Raw genomic sequence first — 20,966 nt, 5'->3', positions numbered from 1 at the left:
CTTGAAAGCTGCGTGGCTTTGAATAAGTGACTTAACTTTTCCGTGCTTCAGTTTTCTCGTCTATAAAATCAGGGTAATTATAGTAACTACCTCATCAAATTGCTGTGAGAATTAAATAAATTAATGCCTTTGAACAGTACCTTTGCACTTGTAAGTTGTCAATAAATATTTGCTACAATTATTATATTCTTATAGTAGGTTCTTTCCACTGAGGGTCTTTCAGTTACATACATATGTTTTCATGTTACTAATTAGCATCCTTTCATTTCAGCTTGAATAACTCCTTTCAGCATATCTTATAACACAGGTCTAATGGTGATGAACTCCCTCAGCTTTTGTTTGTTTGGGAAAGCCTATCTCTCCTTCGTTCCTGAAAGACAACTTTGCTGGGTAAAGTATTCTTGGTTGGCAGATTTTCTAGTTCTTATACTCTGAATATATCATCCCACTCTCTCCTGGCCTGCAAGTTTTCTGCTGAGAAATCTGTTGGTTATGGCCTTTTGCAGGTACCCTTTATATGCGAAGAAGTTTTTTCTCTTGCTGCTTTTAAAATTCTCTCTTTGTCTTTGATTTTATATAGTTTTATTATAATGTACCTTGGAGAAAATCATTTGGGGTTGAAATTTCGGGATGACCTATTAGCTTCATGAATTTGGATGTCCAGACATCTCCTCAGATTTGGGAAGTTCTCAGTCACTGTTTCTTTTTTTCCTTTTTTAACTTTTTAATTTTTAAAAAAATTTTGGGTGCGTTGGGTCTTCGTTGCTTCGTGCAGGCTTTCTTCTAGATGCGGCGAGCAGGGGCTACTCTTTGTTGTGGTGCGTGGGCTTCTCATTGCAGGGACTTCTCTTGTTGTGGAGCATGGGCTCTAGGCACGCGGGCTTCAGTGGTTGTGGTGCGTGGGCTCAGTAGTTGTGGCTCATGGGCTCTAGAGCGCAGGCTCAGTAATTGTGGCGCACGGGCCTAGTTGCTCCACGGCATGTGCGATCTTCCTGGACCAGGGCTCAAACCCGTGTCCCCTGCATTGGCAGGGGGATTCTTAACCCCTGCACCACCATGGAAGCCCAGTCACTATTTCTTTAAATAAGCTTTCTGCTCCTTCCTCCCTTTCTCCTCATTCTGGGACTCCAATTACGTGTAGATTGTTTCTTTTAATGGTATCTCATAATTCACATAGACTGTCTTCCTTCTTTTCATTCTTTTTTCTTTTTGCTCTTCTGATTGGATGATTTCAAATGACCTGCCCTTTAGTTAACCAATTCTTTCTTTTGCTTGATTGAGTCTATTTCAACTCAGTTGAAACTGTTGAATTCTTCAGGCAGTATTCTTCAACTCTAAGATTTCTGTCTTTCTTTTCTTTATGGTTTCTGTTTCTTTGTTGAACTCATTTTCTTCATGCATTATATTCCTAAATTCATTTAATTGTCTGTTTTCTTTTAGTTCACTAAATTTCTTTAAGAGGATTATTCTGAATTATTTGTGAGACGGTTCATAGATCTCCATTTCTTTAAGGTCAGTCATTGGAGTTTTAATAGCTTCCTTTGGTGGAGTTGTGTTTCTTTGATTATTCATGATCCCTCTGGCCTTGCGTTGGTACCTGTGATTTTGAGGAAGTAGTCACCTCTTCCAGTCTTTACAGGCTGACTTTGACAGGCAAAGCCTGTCAGCCTATCCAGAGATTCTGGGTGGATCATCTGGTGTGTCTATGGGCAGGCTTGCTGCTGGATTCCTTGGGCAGGCAGGTCTGGTGCCTGGGTCAGAAGGTAGAAAGGCTTGGTGTTTGGGTAAATGGGGATCAGCTTGGTGTCTGGGTCCATGATGGCTCACTGGGGCAGGCCTGGTGCTTGAGTCTTGCACTGATGGGCCTGGGACCTGGGTCTGTATGGGCAGACCTGGATCTTGGGTCCACAGGAGCCAACCAGGTACCAAGGACCAGTGGGTGGGCCCATCATCTGAATCTGTATGGGGCTTATCTGGTACTGGGATGGACTGGGAGCCTGATTTCATAGGAACTGGCCTGGAGGCTGGAGCCACAGGGCCAGCCTGGCACTAGGGCAAGCCTGGAGTCTGGGGCTATAGGAGGCATCCTGTCACCTGGGGCCTCAAGGGCCAGCCTAGAGGTTGTGTCTGTGGGTCCAGACTGGTTCTGGTGCAGACTGCAAGCCTGGGTCCATGGGAGCCAGCCTTGAGGGTAGGGCCTCAGGGGCTGGCCTAGTGATGGGGTGGGCTAGGAGCCTGGGTCTGTAGCAGCCTATCTGGAGTCTGTATCCATGGGGGCCAGCACGGCACTGAGGTGGGATGGGGGCCTGGGGTTATAGGAGCTGGCCTGGTGCTGGGTTGGGTCAAAAGCCTGGTCTTTGGTAGTCGGTCTGGTGCTGGGCCCAGCCAGGAGCCTAGGTTGGTGGGAGCCCACGTGGAGCCTGGGTTTGTGGGGGGGTGGGGGAAGAAGGGAGGTGTCTTATAGTTCTATGATTAAGTCTCAGTCTTTTAGTGAGACTGTGCCTCTGGACTGTGAACTTCACATGTGCTTCTCAGTCCCCCCACCGATATGCTGAGATGGAACAGGATGGCTAGAGGGGGCTTGAACTGGGTATTTCCCTTCCCTAGGCCATTTAGGCTCTGATAAAACCCCACCAGGTTAGGCTCTGGTTAAATAGTTTCTCCTGAAGGCAGACCTTGTTAGGAACTGAATGTTCTGGTTTATTCCAAAATAGTTCCTGCAGAATAGTTCTGCCAGAAGCATGGTGGGGAAGCAGGTTGTGGTGGGATTTTTCTTCAGTGTTTACTGTGAGAACCTGGTGGAGATCCAGAAGGTAAAACTCACAAATATGTGGAAGCCCCCAATGACTGGGGCCCCCTTGAGTTTTCAGAGTTCTCCACACTGAGCCTCCAGCAATTTGTAAATCATAGTTCAGGTTTCCCTACCTCGGTGCTGGTTCCCACAGAGGTTGCTGCTCCAGTGAGCTGTGATTCTCAGTATTTGCCTGTTGGTCTCTCCAATTTTGGGAGCAGCATTTTGCCCTGTGACTTCATTTCTCTTTTGGGTCTAAGAAGATGTGTTGATTTTTGCCTTTTACTTATTGTTAGGTTGGAGCGGCAACTTCCAAGCTTCTTATGTGCTGGACTAGAAACCAAAAGTCTCTTTTTACCTTTTCGTCACTGAAATATGAAAAGGCTTAGTGATTTTGTATGAATCATTGCTAGGCCTCTTTCTTCCAGCAGTTCTTATCTGTTTCCCTTGTTTACCCTATTATTTTACTGAGGCTCCCAGAAGTTATATGTCAGTGGACTTCATGTTCTATTGACAGAATGTCCCCTGGCCAAAATAGATGAAAAAGTGAATAACTGGAATGGCTTGATCAGTCCTACCCTTTCTAATAAGGCTTTCCCAATCTGTCATTCAGTAAGCCTACCCACTTCCTTTTGGTTCTTAATGACCCCTCTTACATTCCAAAAAATAACCCAACAGTTCTCACTAGTTTATCTTATTTTCACAGATGTTTATTATTTTTTTCTTTTTACTGTACTTAATGGTTTTACACACTGCTTTATGGAACCTGGTTGTACGTTTTGTGATGAGTGAGTACTTTATATATTTTAAATACTTATGGCTTTACATCTTTTGTTGCTAGCGGATATCATCTGTTGGACTGTGATTGGGCTGAATCTTCAAATAAATGTCTCTTTCATCTTCAACCTTCCAGTTCTCTTATGTTTTACATCTGTTTCCTTGGGAGTGGGCTCAAACTTTCACTCACTATATTCCTTAAATTTTTCCCCTTAGCCTTTTATTGAGTGTAAGAATTCTGGTTGTATTGATATAGATTTGCCTCACACATCAATTCTCTCTTTCCAATGACTCTTCTTCTCACTGCTGCCTTGTGCCTTATCACTGCAGACCTAGTCTCCCACCTGGTCTAACTCTTTTCAGTGTCTCCCCATTCCATATTATTTTTCTAAGACAGTGGAATACTTTTAATCTCAAGTACCTAAAAACTCAACTCAGACAATTTTTAGGCAATGAGTGTAGTTTACTGGCTAATAGAACTAAAAAGTCCAAGGTAGGATAGGCTTCAGGGTTGGTTTGATTTAATAGTTCAACCATGTCCTCAAAGACCTGGATTCTTTACCTTTCTCTGCTCTGCCTTCAGTCTTGTCAGCCTCGTTCCAAAACTGGCTTCTCTCTGAGTGGCAAAATGAATCCAGAAATTCAAATTTCATATCTATATATCACTCTGCCCAGAAAGGGAAGAAGTATCCCTTATGGTGGCTCTTCCAGAGAACTGAAAAAGCTTCTTTCCTAGAAGCCCATTACTGTAAAGGATACATTATGTGTTACTGGACAAAATTAGCCCAGATGCCCTTCCTGTACTGACATGTGTGCCTGAGAAATGGCATGCACTGTGTGGCTTAGCTGCGGCTTATATGATCCAGTCATTGTAGAAAGAGGAATGGTATGACCTAATGAATTTAGACCAATCTGAGACCACTCCTCTAGTGCTGGGAGTTCAGTCAGCTTCTTGATAAACATAAGAGAGAAGTTGACATCTGACTGAAAGTCTGGAAATTCTGAGGAAGGCGGAATAGGGAAATGGATGTTGAGTAAGAAATGCCCGGAACCTTTACATGGTTACTTTAAAAATTGATAAAACACCAGTTTTATTTTATTGTTCTGCTGCTCTAGTCCAAGAACAAAATCTGTCCTGCCACCTGTTTTTGTAAGATTTTACTAAAACACAGCTGCACTCATTTGAAAAGTATTGTCTATGACTGCTTTCACACCACAATGGAGAGCTGAGTAGTTGTGACAGAGACCCTATGACCTGCAAAACCTAAAGCATTTATTATTTGGCCCTTTCAGTTTGCTGAGCCTTGGCCTGAGAGATTAAATCTAAACTCATCCTGGATTTCAAAGTGTTCTATCATCTGTTATCACTCTACTGATCTTATTTAATTGGCATTATCCACTGTATACAACCTCTCTAATCCAATCAGATTAGTTTATTCACCTACCCCTAATAGTGCATGTTCATTCTTCACTTTTCTCTTTTGTTCCTGGCTTATCCAACTTGGAATGTTCTCCTTCAGTCTTATGTATCATTGAAGGCCCATCTCAAGTTCATGAAGTTTTCTTTCTTAACTTTACCCACACTGGAGCCTTCTTTCCTACATTTATTGCCTCTATCACACTCTGAAGCATTTTGAGCCTGTATATGTTTTATAAATATATCAGATAAATACACATCTGTCCAATTAAAAGCAAGACTCCTAGATATTAGAGTCTTGGTAAAATAATATTTTTTTGTGTCTTTTATAGAAATTCAAGCAATACTGGACCAAGAGAAGGCACTTAGCTAACACATACTAGTCCCGTCAAACTCCGCCTCACACATAACCAGAATTAGTCCACTTCTCAGCATCCCTCTCCCACCCTAACCTGAGCTCCACCTCCTCTCATCTGGCCTAATTCTACAGCCTCCCAAGTGCCCCCTGCTCCTTCTAGCCCATACAGTCTTCTCCCCACGTAGCAAACGGACTGACTGTAAATATTTAAATCAGATGGTGTTATTCTCCTACTTAAAATCCTCCACTTCCGTGACATATCTAGAAGAGAAGTTGTGATCTGTTTCTGCCTAGATCTGCCCTTTCATCTCCTTTCGCTTGTCGGTGGTCACTCAGCTCTAGGTTCTCTCAGTCCCTTCTGCCTGGAATACTTCCCTCTGGGTCATGAACACCTGGCTTTTCATAATTGAGGTCTCAGCTCTCTCCTCCTTGCCTGATCACCCAAACCGTACTGACTCCTCACTTCCTGTATATCACTCTATATCACAGCATCCAGCTTCACTTTCTTCATTGTCCTGATCTTGACAAAATTTGTCTTGTTTACTTGTTTAACTGTTTCCCCTATAAATGCAGCTCCATGAGCTTACCTAATTTGTTCACTGCTGATTTGTTCATGGCTATATTTCCAACTCCTAGAACAGTGCCTGGTGCATAAGAGGTATTCAGTAGCTCTTTGTGGTCGTAGATTTATTTTCTTTCGAAATAGGAAAAAAAGACTTTTGTTCACTCTCATTAAAATGCATTTACTAAGCACCTACTTTCATGGTGCTTAGTAAATGCATTTTACCACTTAGGGTTTTGCCAAAACTGTTCTTAGGGGCTATGTTAGTTTCCTAGGGATGCCGTAACAAATTACCACAAACTGAATGGCTTAAATAACTTTATTCTCTCACCATTCAGGAGGCCAGAAGTGTTGGCAGGGTTCATTCCTTCTGGAGGCTCTGAGGGAGAATCCATCCCATGCCTCTTTCCTAGCTTCTGGTGGTTGCAGCAATCGTTGGCATCCTGTGACTGATAGGCACATCACTCCAATCTCTCCTTCCATCTTCGCATCACATTTTCTCTGTGTGTCTCTCTGTGTCCTCTTCTGTCTCTTATAAGGACACTCTCATTGGATTTAGGGCTCACTCTAATACAGTAAGATCTCATCTTGATCCTTAACTAATTATATCTGCAGTTGCCCTATTTCCAAGTAAGATCACATTCTGAAGTTCTTCCTGAACATGAATTTGGAGGGGGGGGACACTATTCAACCCATTACAGGGGTCTACAATATGACACAGAAATTAACAATCTACTCTTCCTGTAGTTTAGTGCACCTAGGTTGTTTTTTGAGTGGCCAGCAATCATCTCCCTTCCCAGGAACATCCCAATTTCTTATTGGGGAGTTACTTCTCCCCTTTTGTGGACAATCTTGGTAGGGATGTAAATCAATATTTCTCATCCCAGTGTAACCAAGGAGCCACATGTGACCCAAGGGAAGGCAACTGGACTCCAGGGATTTTTATTTTTCCAAATTTATGTTTCTTTATAATTTGGCAGCCTTTCACAACAGAGCCTTTACTCCATACTAAATTTCCCATGATTGTAGCACTAGAAATCTGTGAATTCACAGAACACATTAAACAATCTAGACTCTTAGAACTTTTAACCTTGAGTTAGGGACATACAAGGATGGGAGATAAAGTGTGAGTATACATTGGAGCAGCAGCACCTTGACAAGATCTGTAAGTTGTTTTTGCTGCCTGGGCCCCTGGAGCCTGTCCTCATTCCTGTCTTGTGTCCAGGTCTGGCCCTCTAGCCCCCTGTCCATCCCGTGAGTTCCTGGCTAGCACTCTGTTAAAGTCCGTTTTTGCTTGTTAGCCAGAATCCATTCCTATCATTTGCAACCAAAGAAACTCAACTGTTACACTGAAATCCAGATTTGTTCGGTACTGGTGCAGTTTTGCATATTTAGCTCTGAATTCTGACATGCTGAGTTTACTACTACATGAGATACTACCTTCAAAATGTCAATTTCATCTCAAACCTACAAATTAGTGCAATTACAAGACAGCATATTAGCATTATTATTAATTTATTTATAACCCGTCTTGTTCCAAAAGGATTGCATTGTGTTAAATTATCCTACAAAGCAAGGAAAAGTACATTTAAAATAAGAAATGAAAATGAGGCAAGGGAAGAATAGGATAGAAAAGTGAGATGGGGCCATGAGTGAACCTAATCCATAAAATGGTTACTGAGAAGACCTAGACAATAGGTAGAGAAAAGATGCAATAACATGAGAGGGTCCACAGGCTACTGTTTTTGCTATGGTATTGAGCAACAGTATTTTCTACTTGAAATAGTACCTTCTCAACCTACATTTCTGTTAAAAAAACTTGAAATCTCTTTATAGTAAAGTGGGACCATGAGATAATTAAGCAACTTGCCAAATAGGAACTGCCAAATACCAGAAAAGACAATGAATTTGCTTAAAGTCATTATGTTATCAGTTTAAAGACGGTAAAAAAAGAAAAAAAGTCCTAAAACATCAGCTTTAAATTTATTTATTTTTTTGGTTAATATTACTCAAAAAACCTTTAATCTATAGTGCCTTATTTTAAATTGGTGATAATTTATTTTGCTTTACATAATAGATGGATCTTGGAAAACTTAATTTTATAATCTTTTGTTACAGATTAAAATATTTTAAATACAATAGAGAAACTGACTGTTTCAAAGAACACCTGTAGTCAGTTTTTTTGCAAATCAAATATTACCCCCTTGTTTATTATTTTAGTGATTTGGGGTTTTCACATACTATAGAAATGCTGGTTCCCCTCTTGCAGTTTTTATAAAGGAAGCAAAGCCCAGATTTTAAATGCAAATGCTGCATAAAGATATTGCTCATACACAGTAACACAGTAAACACAATCATAAGATACTGATCTTCATTATTATAATGAAGATTTTCCCATTTTAATATTTATTGCATTTTTTTTCCTACCAAACCTTTTCCAGAAAGGATCTGAGGCAACTATTGAATACATCACAAGTGCCACCTAGTGCTTTCTTTGAAAGTAACATTTTTATTTTATTTATTTATTTGTTTATTTTAAAAATATTTATTTACTTATTTATTTGCTTGCACCAGGTCTTGGTTGTGGCAGGCAGGGTCCTTAGTTGTAGCATTCGAACTCTTAGTTGCGGCATGCATGTGGGATCTAGTTCCCTGACCAGGGCGCGAACTGGGGCCCCCTGCGTTGGGAGCACAGAGTCTTAACCACTGCGCCACCAGGGAAGTCCCAACATTTTTATTTTTTTATAAATTTATTTATTTATTTGTTTATTTTTGGCTGTGTTGGGTCTTTGTTGCTGTTCACGGGCTCTCTCTAGTTGCGGTGAGCGGGGGCTACTCTTCATTGCTGTACATGGGCTTCTCATTGTTGTGGCTTCTCTTGTTGCAGAGCATGGGCTCTAGGCTTATGGACTTCAGTAGTTGTGGCACACGGGCTCAGTAGTTGTGGCTTGCAGGCTCAGTAGTTGTGGTGCACGGGCTTAGTTGCTCCACGGCATGTGGGATCTTCCCCGGCCAGGGATCAAACCTCTGTCTCCTGCATTGGCAGGCAGATTCTTAACCACTGTGCCGCCAGGGAAGCCCGGAAAGTAACATTTTTTTTAATCTTCAGAAACAAGAACGAAACAAGATGTGAAAGACCCTTACTCCCAGGGCACAGCCTGTTTAAATAGCTCTGCTTCCTAAAAAAGAGTCTCTTTTCAGTCAAAAAAGGATTTGAAAGAAGAATTTGGAAGTAAGTTTGACTGTAGTTAGATCTTCCAATACTGGTTGGTTTTATTTCTACATAAGTACAGGTTTCCCCTCTCTCTGAAAGCAGTGTTTCACAGAGTGTTTCTGTGAAACCTTTTATAAGCCAAAATGACGTAAAGCAAAGAAGCAGTTACCTTAGGACACTTCTTGCTAAAGGATGCACAGAATAAATTGAGATAAAGCACAAGTGCTCATAGACACAGCTCGAAGCTATGGAGGCTTGATGCTGAGATGCTGAGTGTATGTAGTTACCGGGGAAGGAGGTTGGCAGTGCTACTCTACTGCTCAGGGTGCGCGCTGCCTCTATAATGGCTCGCTGCAAAACAAGCACTGAACACTATTTTTGCCTTGTTTTGTAGAAGTGAAAATCTTTTTCAGATTTCTTTTAATAAGTGAAAACAGGTACTAATGTAGGTCTTTCGTAAAAGTGAAGTGGCATAGAGCAAAGTTTGGAAAAGCAGGGGATCCCTGTATAGATGGAGTTAAGTAAAGGGTACTAAAGAAAGGAAAAATGAAGGTATTTCACTACAGAAGTAACAGCAATATTTTCAAAAGTACTTTCTTCGAACTTCCAATAGGAGCTGATATCTCTCAGAAGCTCTAATTCTACCATCATTATTTTATGTCCCAAGTCACTCCTCCTCCCCACTGTCTTTAAGGCACTGAAACATCATTGTTATCATCATCACCATCACCACCACCACCACCACCTACAGTCACACAATCACAAGCACCAGCCGAGTGACTCTTGTTGTAGGACCCAGTGCTGCCGTCAAGGAAACAAACACAGGCTTTAGTGTCTACAGTCAAAGGAGCTTAATGTCAGCTTGGAGAGAGGAATAGAAGGAGGAGGAGGAGAAGTATGAGCATAATAGTAAAACAGCAACACTAGATAACAGCCATCACCGCTTTCCCAGTTCACAGACCAGAAATCACTGGAACTATCCCCAGCCTTTACCCACTCCTGGTACCAGAGTCCTGTAGTCCTTGTCGGAAATGCCTTTCTGGTTTTTCTCTTTTCCTCCTCTATTGTCCATTTATCCCTCCACCTCATGCCTGGAAAATTGCAACAGGCTTATCCTTTGGCTCCCTGCTTCTCCTCCTGCCAGCTAACATCACTGCAGTGCTGCCTTTATCTTTTCATTCTCCTCCTCAAGAACCAGTATGGCTCTCTGTGCTTATCAGACCGTGGGCACAAATTTCTGAGTCCAGCTTTGAAGGCCTTCTGTAATTTACATGGACTTTGTCTATTCAATTTGATGGGCCACTACGCTCCCAACACGAAATTTTTATCCCCAAGGGGTAGTTTCTCTCTTTACTTTGAAACCAAGGGCCACACTATGCTTTCATTTCCTTTTTTAAATTGTGTAGGGTTTTTTTTTCTGGTATTTCTACTCTTTTTTTTTTTTTTTTGGTCTTTTGTGCCGTTTGCTTAGTTTCAACTTTTCCCAATTATTTCATTATATTGTTATTCTATCACTTATTACCATTCTCCTCCCCACCCCTTTTTTTCCTACTGCCCTCCCTCCTGGGCATCACATTCTCCTCCAATCTCTCCTGGTTGCTCTTTCATCTTGCTCCACGGCAAATCATATGGGAACTTCCCTTTCCTGCTCTTTTGATTTATTTTGCTGTTTCCTGGGTCACTGGTCTTCCCCTTTTTTCCTCCTTGTTGTGCTGCAAAATATTTTCAAGCAACTTCCCCAAAATGAGCATGTTAAGAAATAAATGTTCCAAGTTCTTACATGTCTGAAAATGTCTTCATTCTACTTTCACACTTACTTGAGTTTGTCTGGATACAATATTCTAGTTTATAATCATGTTACCAAAGAGCTTGGTATCTGTTTCCTCACCATGTGTTAGTACCTGAGTTTCTGATAAGAAGTTTGATGTCAGACTGACTCTCGTTCTTCTGTAATGTGGAAGATGAATTCCTACTATTTCACTACTGTCAAGTCAAATCCTAACAATCCATTTTTCCATTTTAAACCTGAGCCCCACAGGTCTGTGTTCTTTTTTGTGTGTGTGTGTGTGTGTGCGTGTGTGTGTGTGTTCTGCTTTTAATGCTAACTTATGGTATTTCAGAGATGGACTTTGAAAATATAGAAAAAAAGTCTAGTAAAGAGATGAAGAAAATGTTTCTTCTCTACTGCAGCTACAAAGGGAGAGGCATTCTTCCTCATCTTAAAACTTGGTCAAGGGATCTGATGAGGCAGGTGGTAAATGTGTACTCTCACAAGGACACCACTCTTGTTTCCTATGTGGTATGAAGTCTTGCACAAATATTCATAACTGTTACCAGCTCATTCTCTTCTCTCTAATATAAATCTATCATTGGAATTATTATTTGAGCAAAGGAGTCTTGTAGATGCTAGAGATTTTAAAAATTATTGCCATGTCATGTGAACATAACCTTCAGTGATACCTGTTTTACTTGTTATGGTTTGTTAGGATAGTCTTATTTGTTGTCCTGGTGATAATGTTGTAGTTGACACCTGTGTTCCCAAGTGGTATAAACATTATCAGAAGAGGATTCTTGGCTCTCTCCTCTTCCTATTTGCATAATGGACAAATAAGTCTACTTTGCTAGAGTCCTTAGCATGACGAAGAGTTTGAGTCTTGTCCATTTACATTTCCACATGGTTGTATATTCAGTTGCTTCAGCACCATGGAACACAGCGACAATTTCTCAAACCAAGAGTTAGTTGTTTTTTTTTTATTTAATTTTATTTAACTAATTAATTAATTTATTTATTTTTGGCTGTGTTGGGTCTTTGTTGCTGTGTGCGGGCTTTCTCTAGTTGCGGTGAGCTGGGGCTACTCTTCGTTGTGCTGCACGGGCTTCTCATTGCAGTGGCTTCTCTTATTGCAGAGCACGGGCTCTAGGCACCTGGGCTTCAGGAGTTGCGGCTCGCAGACTCTAGAGCACAGGCTCAGTAATTGTGGCGCACGGGCTTAGTTGCTCCGTGGCATGTGGAATCTTCCCAGACCAGGGCTCGAACCTGTGTTGCCTGCATTGGCAGGCGGATTCTTAACCACTGTGCCACCAGGGAAGCCCCAAAAGTTAGTTTTATAAGATATTTTGCTTCTAATACCTGAGTACTATTCAAAACATGTCACCTACAGCAGAAACTAACACACCATTATAAAGCAATTATACTCCAGTAAAGATGTTAATTAAAAAAAAGTCACCTTTTCAGTGTTCCTTGCAACGTATTTGTATCATTTCAGTGTCCTTCAGGAACTTTGGGAGGGGAGAAGAATATTGAACAACAATATAAAAATGCGAAGTGGCAGTACCTTTAATTTAAAAAAATGTCACCCCCTGCCTCCAGACACACAAATATTCTAGAATATTCTAAATATGGTAAAAATCTTCCTACCAAAACCAAAATTATTCTCTGTATTACCATAACATCAAATCTTTACTAAATCTATTATTCTATAGAGTAATCAGTTCTAGGACATAGAACAATAGAAAAAAATTATATTGTGGAAAAGGAACTTTCCTTAGATCCATATGAAGCTCCATATCATAATTGAAAGTGCTCAAATAGATAATAGATAAGCAGAACAGAATAGAGTCCAGAAATAGGCCCGCATATAGAAGATCACTTGATTTATCACAAAGGTGCCAATGAAATTCATGGGGGAAGGAGAGACTCTTTAATATATGGTACTGGTTCAAAGGATATTTGCATTTTAAAATTGGATAGATATTATCAAATTATTCACCAGAAAACTAACACTAATTTATACTCACCAACATGGCTGAAGAGCACTTCATGGCCTAATCATATAAATATTCAAGGATGTTTGCAAAGAATGGATATTCTGTTTATTGAGCACAAAGTACTCTTTCTGTATAATGCAGTTCCTTCATTATTCAAGTGACAGGTATTTCCTAGATGCCTCCTATATTCTAGGTACTGCTCTAGGCCCTGGGGACTTGGCTGAAGGCAAAGTACCTGCTTTTTTGGAGCTTACATTCTTGGCGGGGCGGGAGGGGGGTGGGGAGAGATAATAAACAGATACAAAAAATATAATTTTATAGGGTTCTAAGTTGTATGAGGGAAAAACCCAACAGGGCAAGGGGTTAGAGAGACTAGGGGTGAGGGCTCTAGTTCAGATAGGAGAGTCAGGGAAGACCTCTCTGCAGAGGTAAGAAGGAGGCGGCCAAGCAAAGTTAAAGGGGAAGGTGTGTGTCCAGGCAGAAGCTCAGCAAGTAGAAAGGCCCCAGGTCAGGAAAGTGCTTGGTGTGGGAGAGACTCCAAGAGAGACTTATGTGGCTGGAGAGTGTAGGAGAGATGCTCACAGCGGTAGGCAGGGGCTGGTTCATGCTGACCTTGTTGGCCATAGCAAGACGTTTAGATTTTATTCCAGTGTAATAGGAAGCCGTTGAAGGGTCTTCAGCACTGATGTGGCATGATCTGATTAATACTTATAGAAGATAATTTTGGTTGCTCTGGGAAAATGAATTGGAGGGGAAAGAAATGGGGCAAAAAGACCTTTAGTTGTGGCCAGAGGGACAGTAGTTTGGACTAGGTGGTAGCTGGGGAAGTGTTGAAATGTGACCAAAATTGGGATATACCTGGATGTTATAACAGTTAGGACTTGCTGACGGTTTGGCTATCAGGGGTTGGGTGGGGCCGGGGGAAGAAGGGAGTCAAGGATGACTCCTAGATTTGGGGCCTAAACAACTGGGTCAGTGGCAGTGCTGCCAACTGAGACAGAGATGATTGAGGGAGACAGTGGGAGGCACTGGAAGAAAAACCTTTGTGTGTATGGGTGGAACAACCCAATGCCCATCAATAGATGAAAGGATAAACAAAATGTAGTATATCCATACAATGAAATATTATTCAGCTATGAAAAGAAATGACATACTGATACCTGTTACAACATGGCTGAACCTTGAAAACATTATACTAAGTGAAAAGGAACCAGACAAAAAAGCCCACATATTGTATGACTCCATATATATGAAATATCCAGAATAAGTAAATCTACAGAGTCAGAAAATAGATTAGTGTTTGCCAGGGGCTCAGTGTGGGAGGAGGAACTGGAGAGTGACTGCTTAATGGAAGTTTCCATTTGGGGTGATGAGAAAGTTCTGAAGCTACACAATAGAGGTGGCTGCACAGCATTGTGAATATACCAAATGCTGTGGAATTTTATACTTTAAAATGGCGACAGCGGTAAATGTTATTTGTATTTTACCACAGTAAAAACATCTGAGACAACAACAAAAATTTTAGGATGTATGTAGGGAAACTCAAGAGTTTAGTTTGGGACATTTTAAATTTGAAATGCCTATTAGGTATTCAAGTAGAGCTAGATAAAGGAATCTGGAGCTCAGGGGAAAGTTCAGGACTGGAGAAATAAATCTGGGAGTCATTAGCATAGGGATGATATTTAAAGACTGAGAATTGGGTGAGAACTGCCATCTAGGCAGTGTAGGGAGAGAAGAAAGGAAAGACTGAGCCTGGACTGCCTTGATACTGGTCAGGAATAGGAGGAGGAGCCAGCAAAACAGGGTGGGCACACTGCTCCACAAAGAGTGGGAAAGTAGGAGAACGTGGCATCTCTGGGGCTCGGGTAGAGAGCATTTTGGGGAGAGGCGCACCAAGTGTCAATTACCATTGAGAGATGGAATAAAATGAAGACTGTTGGATTTTGTGCGATGGAAATCCCTGTGATCTTTACAAAGTTGTTTGTAGTTCCAAGTGGTTTTATGCATTACTCAAATATACTAGCTTAAAATATTTTTTTGGTCTATTAATTTCTCCAATAGATATATTAAAATTTTCCACCATCAATATAGATTGATTGGTTTTTATTTCTCCTTGTTGAATTTTAAAATTCTGTATTAAGAGAATGTGTTCTTGACTCTCATGTCTTGTTAGTGAATTGTGATTTTTATCACTTGAAAATAGCCTTCTTTCCTTTTAATTGTAATGGCATATGTAGCTGGACTTTTTTTTTAACTCCAAATTAAAACTTGGTTTTTTAATACAGGAACTTAACTCATTCACATTTTGTATTGTTAATATGTTTAAATACACTCATGTTTTCCTGGCTTATGTTTTCTATTCAGGTGTTTTTGGTTTTGTTTTTTTCTGTTTCTTCTTGTTGTCTTTTGTTTGAGCAAGTTTTCTTTATTCCATTTTCTTTAGGGGTTGGCAAAGTTATGAACTCAGTTTTGGTTATTTAGATAGTTAACTTAAAATTTGAACTCTCATGGTTATACACGTTTTTTATCCGCATCTAGAATTAATCCACCTTCATGTCTTCCCATTAAACAAATTTTTACTCTGACTTCCTCCTTTTGCCTCTATAGGTGTCAGCAATTTACCAAATTAGTTTTATTCTAGTTAAGTTTTACTTTTTGTTTTGACTCAGTTTTTTCCTTTTACTCCATATTATCTTTTTCTTTGGGTTACCTTTTGTCATTGTTCTTTTGTTCGAGTGCATTTTTGAGAGCCATAATTATTTTAGAGATAGTGTGATTGTGGCGAAACTCCTGAATCCTTGTATGTTAAAAATGTCTCCAATTTGCTCTCACAGTTGATTGTGCATTTCCCTTGGTATAGATTTCTAGGTACAAAATCATTTTTCTTTCAGAATTTGGAATGTATTACACAGGTGTCTTTAGCACCCAACATTGTTGATGAGAAGTCTGATGCTAATCTGCTTCTTCTCTGATCATAAGTAACAGAAACTGGCTCTGGCTAATTTGTGCAGAAAAATAATTTGTTGGCAGGCTATTGGGTAGCTCACAGAATTACCTAGAAGGCTGAAAATCAGGCTTGGAAAGCCAGCAGGAACCAAGGGGGCAACAACCAAGGATACTTTGTAGGAACAGTCTGGTTAGGTCATTGCCACCAGTCTTTGTGGGTATCACTCCAGATTCAGGTCCTGGGTGGAACAGCTAACACTCAAATTGCCAAACCTGAAAGCGGGGTTATTTGCCAGGCGCCCAATAACCACATGTGGTAGGCAGAAAAATGGTCCCAAAGATGTCCATGGCCTAACGCTTGGAACCTGTGAACGTTCCCTTAAATGGCAAAGGGACTACGCAGATGTGATCAAGTTAGTTTGATTAGCCTGGATTATCCAGGTGGGCCCAATTACATGATTCCTTAAAAGTAGAGAAGCTCTCCCACCTGTGATCAGAGGGAGCTGTGACTAATACAGAAGGGTCAGAGAGTTGCTGTCTCTGAGGATGGAGGAAGGGGGCCATGAGCTAAGATACGTGATGGCTGTTGGTAGCTGGAAAATGCAAAACACAAATTCTCCCCTAGTCTCCAGAAAGGAGTGCTGACACCTTGAGCTTAGCCCTGGACTTCTGATCTACAGAACGGTAAAGTAATAAATTTGTGCTGTTTTAAGCCACCGTTTGTGGAAAATCGTTATGGCAGCAATAGAAAACCAATACACCACACATTTGTAGTATTTCTTTGTCTTGATACTAAAGCCAGTAAGGCCTCACTCTGGCGGCAGCCTGTGAGCATTTTGTTCCTTGCAGAGCTACCTTGTCATCTAACACTTCCTCTTGGGTGCTCGCTTCCTATCCCCCTCTGTCCCTGTGAAAACACTCCTGATGGTTTCTTTCTGCTAGTTCAGGGGCAGGGGAAGGCTATTGGGCCCCATGTTCTGAATACAGTGCTTTTTAAAATATATATAAATTTATTTGTTTTTGGCTGCATTGGGTCTTCATTACTGTGCACGGACTTTTCTCTAGTTGTGGCGAGCGGGGGCTACTCTTCGTGGTGGTGCGCTGGCTTCTCATTGCGGTGGCTTCTCTTGTTGCGGAGCATGGGCTCTAGGTGCTCGGGCTTCAGTAGTTGTGGCTTGCGGGCTCAGTAGTTGTGGCTTGCGGGCTCAGTAGTTGTGGTGCATGGGCTTAGCTGCTCCACGGCATGTGGGATCTTCCCGGACCAGGGATCGAACCCGTGTGCCCTGCATTGGCAGGAGGATTCTTAACCACTGTGCCACCAGGGAAGCCCCTGAATACAGTTTTTCTGGGTTTTTTTTGCGGTACGCGGGCCTCTCACTGTTGTGGCCTCTCCCGCTGCGGAGCACAGGGTCCGGACGCGCAGGCTCAGCGGCCACGGCTCACGGGCCCAGCCGCTCCGCGGCACGCAGGATCCGCCCAGACCAGGGCACGAACCCACGTCCCCTGCATCGGCAGGCGGACTCTCAACCACTGCGCTACCAGGGAAGCCCTGTTCTTTAATAAATTATCCTGCTGGTTGATTCAGAGCCTTCTGTATTATTGTAAATGTCTCTGAGTATGGAAACTCTGGATTTGCTCTTTCCATGATTTTAATCATTTATTTGGTTTGTTTTCTGCAGCCAGTTTGGGGATGTGATTTTTCCTCACTCTTGTAAATGTTGATTAACTTTTATCTTTTAAGTATTTCAAAACTTTCTGATAATAGTGCCTTTTCCTGTTTATCAGTACCATGTGAATTTCTTTGGGGCTTCCCTGGTGGTGCAGTGGTTAAGAACCCACCTGCTAATGCAGGGGACATGGGTTCGAGCCCTAGTCAGGGAAGATCCCACATGCCATGGAGTGACTAAGCCTGTGCGCCACAACTACTGAAGCCCGCACGCCTAGAGGCTGTGCTCTGCAACAAGAGAAGCCACGGCAATGAGAAGCCCGTGCACCACAACAAAGAGCAGCCCCCGCTCGCTGCAGCTTAGAGAAAGCCCGCGCGCAGCAACGAGGATCCAAAGCAGCCAAAAATAAATAAATTTAAAAAAATAAAAAAAAACAGTAAATAAATTAATCCTTTAAAAACAAACAAAAAAACATTTTGCACCTGTCATTGTAAGAAAATTTGGGTGGAAGGGGACATGATCTTATGAGCTCATTTCACCATCTTGATCCAATTGTTGCCTATTACTTAGGCTGATTATTCTGAACCCGGGGCTCAGACAGAATCTGAAGGACTAGAAAGTTCCCTGAAGAGTGGGCTGTGTGGTCTAGTCTCAGCAGCATGGAGGCCCAGGAGGAAGCCAATGGAACACAGGGGTTGGGAGGGCCCAGGTGGGGGTTGGGGAAGCCCTTTGACAGGAAAAGACAAAACAGACCTGAGTTCAAACCCTGATTTTGCCCCTTTCCAACTATGTAAGCTTAAGCAAATTTAGCCTCTGTAAACTTCAGTTTCTTCGCTTTAAAATGGTGATAACACCAGCTATCAGACAAGGCTGCTGTAAGAATTAAATGAGACAATATTGGTAAAGTGCTTTTCATAGGCTTGGCATTTAATAATAATGGGTATTTACTGAGTGCTTTTACATGGAATAATCTTGTTTAATCCTGATTTTTAAACCTGTTACACAGATCAGGAAACTGAGGTGTAGAGAATTAAGTAACCTGCTTAAGGCTGTAATCAAAAAGTGGCAGAGGAGGGATTTGAACCTGGGCAGTCTGGCTGACATCTCTGCACACACACATCATGCTACAGGTTACCCCCATGGGTGAGGGCTATTGGGCTGAGTGCTCTCCTCTGGTGTTTAAAATTTCCTGTGTGGTTTTGGTGGAGGGAGCCAGATTAATTTTAGGAATTAGGAAGGGATTGAGTCAGCAAGAGAGGATTAAGTGGCCCCAGCAATAGGCAAGCTGGAGCTGGCAGGTCATTGTAGGTTACTGTTTAGTATCCAAGTTTGTTGGCTTATTTGCTTTTATTATGTACTTATTTTGTGGAGGTAACACATAATACGTAACAGTAACATGCACATATCTTAAAGGCACAGCTCAATGAATTTTCACACGTGTTTACACCTGTGTAATCACCATCCAGATCAAGCTATAGAATATTTCTAGCACCCTAGAAGGCCTCTAGCCCCCTAGAAGGCTCCCTTGTGCTCCCTCCCAGTCAATACCTGGCCAAAGGTTAGTAGTACTAACCTCTGTCATTATGGGTCACTTTAGTCTGTTTTGGACTTCATATAATCGAACATATGGTTTCTGTTCTCTCATATCTGGCTTCTTTCACTCAGTCTGTTTATTTTGATAAAGAACCAGATGCTTTGAATCTGTGAGCAGATGACTACATTCCATGAGCAGGTAGCTAAGCTCCGAGCGTTACCCCAAGGGCTCTGTACACAAGTACAGCCTTTTGTGCATCTCAGTAGCCAGCTGTGGGAGATGGGAAAGAGAAGGAAAACTTGCCCAGGCAGGGCTGCCATTGGCTCCACACCTGAAGGCTCTCAGGACGCCCTGGGCTCAAGGGTAAACGTTCTAGGTATGCTATGGCTATGAAGTGAATGTTAGTTCCTTTCCTTTTTCTGGGATTCCCCATGAGTCAGGTTTTGAGATGGGACAGCTGCCTGAGTTTGGTTGAGGGTGGCACGTTCTTTGCCCTTTTGCAGCTATAGTGGTGCATTGGAAAACTCTGAATTGTTCTACACACTAGGATGCAAGTAATGTCCACACCTCTCTCCAGCCTCTGGGAACCCATCTTCTCAGGGCAGGGGCATAGCTGTCTTCCCTGTGAAACATTGCCTTCCATCTCCTCCCTTTTTAGGGTAATTCCAGCTTCTGTTCTTGAAAAGACAATAATTCTCAAAGTCTGTAAATTTAAAAAAAGAGACTTCCCTGGTGGTGCAGTGATTAAGACCCTGTGCTCCCAATGCAGGGGGCCCGGGTTCCATCCCTGGTTGGGGAACTAGATCCCACATGCATGCTGCAACTAAGAGTTCGAATGCCACGACTAAGGAGCCCTCAAGCCGCAACTAAGACCTGGTGCAACCAAATAAATAAAAAAAAATAAAGTAAGTCTGGCTTTTTCCAGTTCTTAACCACAAAGAAGCTCTTAAAGCTCTTACAACTGAGCATAAAAGGGTCCTGTGCCTCAGAACAAAAAGCCAGGTTTCTTTCCAGAGAGGAAAGGAAGGGGGAAATCACCTTTCCCTCTACCAAGTAAGTCCCCAATAGAAGTAAGAACAAGGCACAAATGACTACATCAGTAATCTCTCCGGTCCCACAGCACTGGGTTCCAAATCTGCCCTCTGAGACTAACCATGGGGAAAACCTGGCAAAATCGCACTCTAATCATCTCAGCCCCAGTTTTTTCTGCTACAAAATGGTGGCGATACCAACCTTGCAAAGTTGTTGTCATTGGTAAATTAGCTATTTGTAAAGCTCCATACTTAGGGTCCTAATGAGTGTATTTTCTTTTTTTCTACAGGAGGAATCACCTGCTTGTATGGAAGTAGGAACAGCTGAACTGGGTGGCCTGGATTACAGGGCTCCAAGAACAGAGAAGCGATGCACTTTGCCAGGTAGTTGGGAAGCAGGCTGGAGCTCAGAAAGGCTTTTCTCCCTTTTCTTTATGGTTCCAAGCAGGTAAGTGATATGACTTAGGAGGTACTGCGAGGTGGCCCTGTACTCTCAACATAGTGCCCGAACCTGACTGATCATTAGAATTTCATGGAGAGTTTAAAAACATTCCGACCCAGCCACTTACTTTCTCCCACTCTGGCTGAGAATCTGATTCAGGAAAAAAAAAATCCCCAGGTGATTCTGCTGACTAGTAAGGTTTAGAGACCTGTTCTAAAATATATTCTTGCCTGAAAGTCCAATAGTTTATTTATTTTTTCAGCTTTGAGGAAGGTCTTTAATATCATTGCCCCACACAGTGAATTTGGGTAAAAGAGGAAACAGATGGAACTTTAACAGGCAAGTCTGGAGCCTGAAGCTTCATGGGAGCCCCTGGCACCAAATAGAAGTGTAACAGGTCACCTGCACCCTTTCATGGCATTAAGAACAGAAACGCAGTGCGTGGGTCTTGAGTTTTAG

The 20,966-nt window shown here is 41.9% G+C and overlaps 1 protein-coding gene across 7 annotated transcripts in view; it reads left to right on the top strand.

The window, feature by feature from the left end:
• LOC111172887 (uncharacterized) overlaps nucleotides 1-20,966 on the top strand; it is a 113,550-nt gene that overhangs the window by 13,356 nt on the left and 79,228 nt on the right. For 3 of the 7 annotated variants that reach the window (XR_016394131.1, XR_016394129.1, XR_016394130.1), the window contains exon 2: nucleotides 1-20,966. This exon is cut by the window's left edge and continues 9,659 nt beyond it; it is cut by the window's right edge and continues 14,052 nt beyond it. The gene's annotated coding sequence lies outside the window, so the exon portion shown is untranslated. The other 4 variants (XR_016394128.1, XM_089916655.1, XR_016394126.1 and 1 more) reach the window with 4 other exon arrangements.

This window comes from Delphinapterus leucas, chromosome 8, assembly GCF_059928025.1.
Source record: "Delphinapterus leucas isolate spDelLeu-1000000601 "Yukka" chromosome 8, BTC_Dleu_Yukka2, whole genome shotgun sequence".
NCBI lineage: Eukaryota > Metazoa > Chordata > Mammalia > Artiodactyla > Monodontidae > Delphinapterus > Delphinapterus leucas.
Note: the sequence above shows the minus strand (reverse complement) of the source record. Positions and strands in the feature narration are given on the sequence as shown.